Here is a 7,248-nt window from a genome sequence, read left to right as displayed (position 1 = left end):
ATGATTCTTTCTAAAACAAAGTAGTTCTGGTACAAGCAGTGAGTAAAACCAGGAAAATTATCTCCTGGAAATATGCTAGGGCAAGCATTCTTTTCATTTTCTTTTGGGAACAAGTGGTACCAAGTCATTACTTGTGAGACTTAAAGCCTCTATCTCCAGAAAGATGAGACTTTGCCAAGATGAGAATTGAGAAAACTTGTGGAGTGCCTATTTCCTAGTACTAAATGACCGCTACAGAGCATTGTATAAGAAGTAGAGTGTATCAAAGGGAATCAGTATTAAACAGATGATTGCGTTTAGGTTGTTACTTATCCCAGCCTTAGGATGTTATCTTGATTTAAGATCCTGTTTAATTTAGAAATTCAATTATTTTCCATAGCAAAGATGATTTATTTGACCTCTGTATGTTTGCGTATTCTTTCCATTGTTGACCATTTTGTCTTATTGATTCAAATTTCTATCTGGTGCCAATTTTCTTTAAACTGGTAAATCCTCTTGAATAGTTATTATATAGAAGATTGTTGACAAGTTTTATTGGATTTTGTAAATGTAAAATGTGTTTACTTGACCCCAAGATAGCATATTGATATATATTGTGTGTATATACAGAGACTGTTTAAATGGATGACATTTATAAATATCAGGATAACATAAAAATGTTTGATGTACTGAAAACCCCCAAACAAATCAACATTGAAATATATATGTATGCACATACATATGCATATACATATATAGTGCTTTCTACTAATTCCATTAATACTATACAAACTTCTTTTTTTTCAGTAGTTGAACTTGAACCTCGTACACTCAACGTTAGTGCTCTACCACTTTAAGCCACAATGAAATTTCTGGTTTTGTTTTTGTTTTTTTTTGTTTTTAGTGAATAATTGGAGATAATAGTCTCACGGCCTTCCTGCCAGGACTGGCTTCAAACTTTGATACAGAGTCTCACAGAGGTTCCTGCCTGGACTGGCTTCAAACCCAAATCCTCAGATCTCACCTTCCTGTGTAGCTAGGTTTCCAGGCATGAGTCACCCCATCTGGCTAGAAGGGAAAATGTTATAGTGATGAAGCACTGTCTCCAATAACCAACTTTTCATATATATAGCAAATAAAATTATGTAGAATATATCAGATAACAAGGTAAGATAATGTAACAATATGAGATAACCAAGGGAAAACAAAAACGACAAGAAATAGCATAGTATATTAAGAACATCAATCACACATTATATGGTTATTCTTTAAAGAAATAGAAGAGGCAATGCAAAATTTCATATGGAATAATAAAAGACCCCTGTACAACAAAACAATTCTTAGCAGAAAGAACAGCGCAGGAGGAATTTCAATACCAAACTTTAGACTCTATTACACACCTATAGTAACCAAAACAGCTTGGCATTGGCACAAGAACAGGCCTGAGAACCAATGGAATAGAACTGAAGACCCAGAAATCAACCCACAGACCTATGGCCAACTAAACTTTGATAAGGGAGCCAAAAAACAGAATGGAAGAAAGACAGCCTCTTCAACAAGTGGTGCTGGCAGAACTGGTTAAGCATCTGCAGAAAACTAAAGTTGGATCCTTCTTTGTCACCCTGCACTAGAATTAACTCCAAATGGATTGAAGACCTGGCTATAAAAGCCAATACATTGAGCACTTGACAACAAGGAATAGGAGATACACTAGTTCTCCTTGGCACAGGTCGAAACTTTCTTAATAAGAACCCAGAAACACAACAAATCAAAGACAGTTTGGGTAAGTGGGACTGCATTAAACTGCAGAGCTTATGTATAGCGAAGGGCATAGCTAGCAAGTTAAATAGAAAAGCCACCAGTGGGAGAAGATCTTCATTAACCATACAACAGACAAAGGCCTCATATCTAAAATATATCAACAGCTCAAAAAATTGAATCACTCCAAAAATAATCTCCAAAGAAACAACCATCCCATTAAAAGATGGGCCAAAGACTTAAAGAAAGACTTCTCTGAAGAAGAAACAAAAATGGCCGATAGACACATGGAGAAATGCTCAACACCTCTGGTCATAAAAGAAATGCAAATCAAAACAAAGCTAAGATTCCACCTCACTCCAGTTAGAATGGCCAGGATCAAGAAATCTAATAAAGATGCCTGCGGGGATGTGGCCAGGAGGAATGTACACTGTTGGTGGGAGTGCAAGCTCATTTGACCACTATGAAAATCAGTATGGCAGTTCCTCAAAAGACTAAACATAGAACTCACGTATGACCCAGCAATTCCACTACTTGACACTTACCCAGTTGTCCAGAAACAAGGACTTAGTAAATCCACTAGCACAAGGATGTTCATTGTAGCACTATTTACCATGGATATGGAACCAACCCAGATGCCTTTCAATTGATGACTGGATATAGAAACAACCAAATTTTCTACAAAAGAATTCATCTTGTTTTCTCCATCAGAGCAGTGCTAGAAATCAGCCCCTTTGCCCTGATCACATGGAAACATATGTGGCTACCGAGCCACAGAGAGAAACACATATCTCAGAGAGTCTAAGAGTAACCACAGAATTTTTAGTAATTTCTAAGATTAAGAAGAAAGATGATTCTAAAGCAAGATATTATACTCAACCAAATGGTCACTTAATTGACTATGAATGCATGCATTTAGGTACAGCATATATTTAATTAAAGTAATTTATCTTTAAGGGCAATTACTTTGGATTTTTAAAACCATTAATAAGATAGATAACCTTAAAATAAAAAAAAGATTGGTAAAGTTTCAAAAAACAAAACTAGGCATAATGGTAAAAATAATATTTCATAAAAAGCATGTCTATTTATTTGGAAAAATGAAAAACTGTCAAAATCTAAATGGAAAAAAGTTAATTCCAAGCTGAATGCGAAGATTGTAATGGACTAATATCTATAAAAGAAATTTAAGGCATATTTAAAGCTCTATCCAACCAAAAGTTCATGACATGGTATTATGAGTAAACAAAACATAAAAATTTAATTTTTTTGCCAGTCCTGGAGCTTGAACTTAGGGCCTGAGTACTGTCTTTGGACACTTTTTGCTCAAGGCTAGTACTTTGTTACTTAAGCCACAGCATCACATTTTCTGAATTTGTGGTACTGATGAATTGAACCCAGGGGTTCATGTATGCTAGACAAGCACTCTACCACTAGGCTACAATACAACCAAGCTATGCTCCTGGCACAGAATATTAATTCTTAAATTCCATTTTATTAATAAATAAATAATTGGATTGAAATTTCTTGAAAGAGTGAAATTTGCCCTTTGAACAAGTCTATCCAACAAAGTATATCTTATGTATGCACCCATGTTAAAAGAGAAAAAACACTTGGTTTCACAACATACAAATTCTAATAAAAATATAAGAACAAAATAAAAGAATAAAAAGGCATTTATTAAATGAATGGCTTTATAAGTGATATACCTACTATAAAATGAGTGTTTACACTAAGTCCAAGTTCAGAAAAAATGAAAAATTTAATTTTAATATGTGATATTAGATGTCTAATATTAAATATGTAAAATAATATCAGGTACTACTGACAGACACTGATAACCCTAGCCACCTAGGAGACTATGAGGATCACATTTGGAAGCCAGTCAAGGCAGGTAAGACTTACCTCCAATTAAACACGCAAAGACTGTGGCTCTAGTGGTAGAATGCTAGTCTTCAGCTAAAGAGTACAGGGACAGTGCCCAAGCCCTGAGTTCAAACCTTAGAACTAGCAAAAAATACACGTGTGAGTGCACGTGTATACACACACACACACACACACACACACACATACAGAGTCAAAAAAAGAGAGAATTGAATGGAGGATGAAAAAAGGAATTGTAGAGTTAGTATAAATTGTTAGTTTTATAATACAAAAAGCTCTATAAATGTGCCGCATAGCATAGAATTTACAGCTAATATTACATTATACTTAAAATGTATTGTGAGGGTAGATCTTATGTTTGCCTCTAACAAAACACACAGTGATAAATTTGGGGGATAATGAATATATATATTATTATGACTGAGGTGATAGTCATGTATTCAAATCCTAAACTCATGGGTGTGTTTATATACTAACTATGTATTCGTTGACAGAGTCTCACTAACAATTTTCCAGAGCGGACCTCACGCTAAGATCCTGTGGCCCTGAACTACAGATATGAGCCTCCTTATTAGACCCAGAGTTTTACACTGTTCCACTTGAAGAAAGCTTGTTCTATACATGTATTGTGCATTGATTCTATTTTACTTTATTTAATTTGAGACAGTTGGCATTTCTTCTAAAATTTTGCATTACAATATGAAATTGTGTATATAGATTTAATAAATATGAAGTATAAAAATAAATCCCATTACTTTTATTCATTCTTAAATGAATGTAGAAATAGGTATAAATTTGTTCAAAAATGCAATTTTCCAAGAAGTCTTAGTATTAAAAGCTAAGAAGATATGATGTTCAGTAGATGATAAATGTTATTAAATGTACAAATTGATTCTGGGGGAAAGTGAAAGAGCAATGACTTTGTCTGAAAAGAATCATTACCTAACTTTTGGAATGCTGGCCTAGGTTTGAGATATCTTAATAGTAATAAAGTTATACCTAAAAATCAGTAAATAGAATAAGATGCACATTTTGCGAGTCCACAAACTTGAGTAAACATTAAGTCTATTTACCAAAAGATCTGGGGCACATACAATATACTAAATTATTGCAACCATCATGCTTTTATAAGAATGAAAATGTCTCTTAAGACTACACATGCTTATTGTGTAATAACAAATAAAGAAGTCAGTCATTAGTTACAAACTGAATAATAATAAAATATACATATCATGTCTGAAAATAATAGTCTATGGAGCAGTAATTAATATTTGACATCTACAGCTGTAACATTAGAAATTTTATGCATACAGAAAAGAACTAAAATCATGAAACCAGAGTTAAGCTGAACAGAGTGATTAGTAAGTAAATATTATGTTTGAATAAATATGTCAGTCAGATACATAGCTTCTATTCTCTAACCTCATTCTTCTAAACCACATGTATTTATATGGGTATATCTCATAGAATTAACCCAGGCCTGGCTAGAGGTTAAATGGATCAAACTCCTAAGAAGGATGGTTTTCACACGATGTCAACTCCTTCTGAGAAACAGTCTTTAAATTTTCTACTTGCAAATGGGTTCCCTAGTCCTGAGAAATTATGTTTCACTCTGGTATATGTTAGTGGTTTTAGCTATTTTGTTCCTCCTTGGATCTGAAATAATTATTTTGAAATCTATGTTCTTTGATCCTTAAAAAGGGGAGGTTTCAAATTGAATTCCATAAGCAGACAGCAAACATAGACAGTACTCCTAGAATTCAAATTAATTGTGTCTAATAGAGGTAACATACCAGAGAGAATATAAAATATGGCTCATTCATAACCTACATGGAAAGACATACCTATACATGCAACTATTAAAAATGGAATAGTATAATATAAAATAGCTTATAAATAATACATCATCTGATTTTTAAAAAGAATTATACTAAAATCTAAGAATTATTATACCTACAGTGTAGAATTGATATCAAGATATTAAATAAAGCACATCAATATCAGATATAAGTAGCAATTGTGTGTATCACTGTTTAATTTGTAACAAAGCCTTCCAGACAAGTGAGAACATTAAATCTTCTTTTTCAACTTGGAACTCATTGTTGAGAATAACTTTTGATACAAGTAAAAAGGAATATGATTTCTACAATAGTTTCAAGTATAAATACAGAAAATATGACTATCTAAAAGTCTTAAATGAATCATTCATGAGCTATTCAAACATTAAACATTTTTTATAGAAGAAAAAATCCTAAACAAACTTGAATAGAGTATTCTCTTGTCTATTCCATTTAGCCTCAAGAACAATCTGTTGTAAACTGGAAGAAATCAAACCTATTGTTTAAAAAGCAACAAAATGTGATAAATTCTAGAACTCAAATCCAGGACTCATGAGATATTACAAAGTCATGTGAAGAAAATATATCTATGTTTTCATTCTGAAATGCAGAAATTGTGTTGTAATATACTAATTTATTTTTACTGGCTCATGGGCTTGAACTCGGTCTGAGCACTGTCCCTGAGCTCTTCAGCTAAAGGCTACTGCCCCAGTATTACGCCAAACCCCACTTCCCATTTTCTAGAAGTTACTTGGAGATAAGGGTTTCAGGTCCTTTTGTGCCTGGGCTGGGGCTGGCTTTGAACCTTGATCCTCAATCTCAGATACCTGAGTAGCTAGGTTTACAGGTGTGAGCCACTGCACCTAGCTACAAATTTTTAAGATGAAAGACTAAACATTATTACCCCACTTGCATCTACTCATTTCAATTAACTTACGATGCTGTGCTAAATATAAATTTCATTGTTGATTTTAAAGTCCAGCTTTCCCATGAGTACACAGAATTGGCAAAGACTCTCATATTGAAATGTCTTCTTAAGATAATTTGATGGCTAAATTTTAAATTAAGATAATAATATTACATCATTTAATACATCTCTAATATGATGTCATAGTTCCCTTCCAGTCTCAGCAGTCTTTAAAACTGGGTCTTCTAGATGTTAAAACAAATTCTTCCTCACAGTGGTGTTCTTTCAGAACATGTTCATATAATATTGACATATAGGTCCCAACTTCTTCCTGTTTGATGAATAAAGGTAACTGTTTGATTCTTCCAGTTTTAATGTTAGTCACCCATTAATGAAAAAGCAGTGTCATATAATTACCATTTCCTTAATTTGTTTGAGTATAATGAAACATATAAAAGAAATTATCTTATTAACCTTGTTACTACACATGGCTTTTCAGCCTAAAAGTAATTTTATATAAATAGAATCCTTAAAAATAATACTTGGATCATGTTGAGTGAGATAAGTCAAGACCAAAGGAACAAAAGCTGCCTGGTATCCTTAATATGTACATATTAGATCCAAATAGTACAAAAGTGATGACTCAGTATTTGGGTACCTAATGTTATGGATATGGTCTTTGAGATATAAACATAATTACATAGACATAAAAATCTATGATGTTCTGTATACTTTATAGACATGTTTTATTACATAGATTATTTATCTACGTAATCCGCTGGGATTACTTCTTCACGGCTTGAATTATTTTAGAAATGATAGACATGAATATAGGTTTGCATGATCAAGTGATAAATAATGCACAATTTTATTTTCAGAATT

The 7,248-nt window shown here is 32.9% G+C and overlaps 1 non-coding gene across 1 annotated transcript; it reads left to right on the top strand.

Moving 5' to 3' along the window:
* Window positions 1-5,633: 5,633 nt before the first annotated feature.
* LOC150059875 (small nucleolar RNA SNORA40) lies at window positions 5,634-5,760 on the top strand. Its single transcript, XR_016536512.1, has one exon. It is a non-coding gene; the product is annotated as a small nucleolar RNA SNORA40 (small nucleolar RNA).
* Window positions 5,761-7,248: the final 1,488 nt, after the last annotated feature.

Source organism: Megascapheus bottae, chromosome 8, assembly GCF_031878675.1.
Source record: "Megascapheus bottae isolate mThoBot1 chromosome 8, mThoBot2.hap1, whole genome shotgun sequence".
Lineage (NCBI taxonomy): Eukaryota > Metazoa > Chordata > Mammalia > Rodentia > Geomyidae > Megascapheus > Megascapheus bottae.
This window is presented reverse-complemented; position numbering and strand designations above follow the sequence as displayed.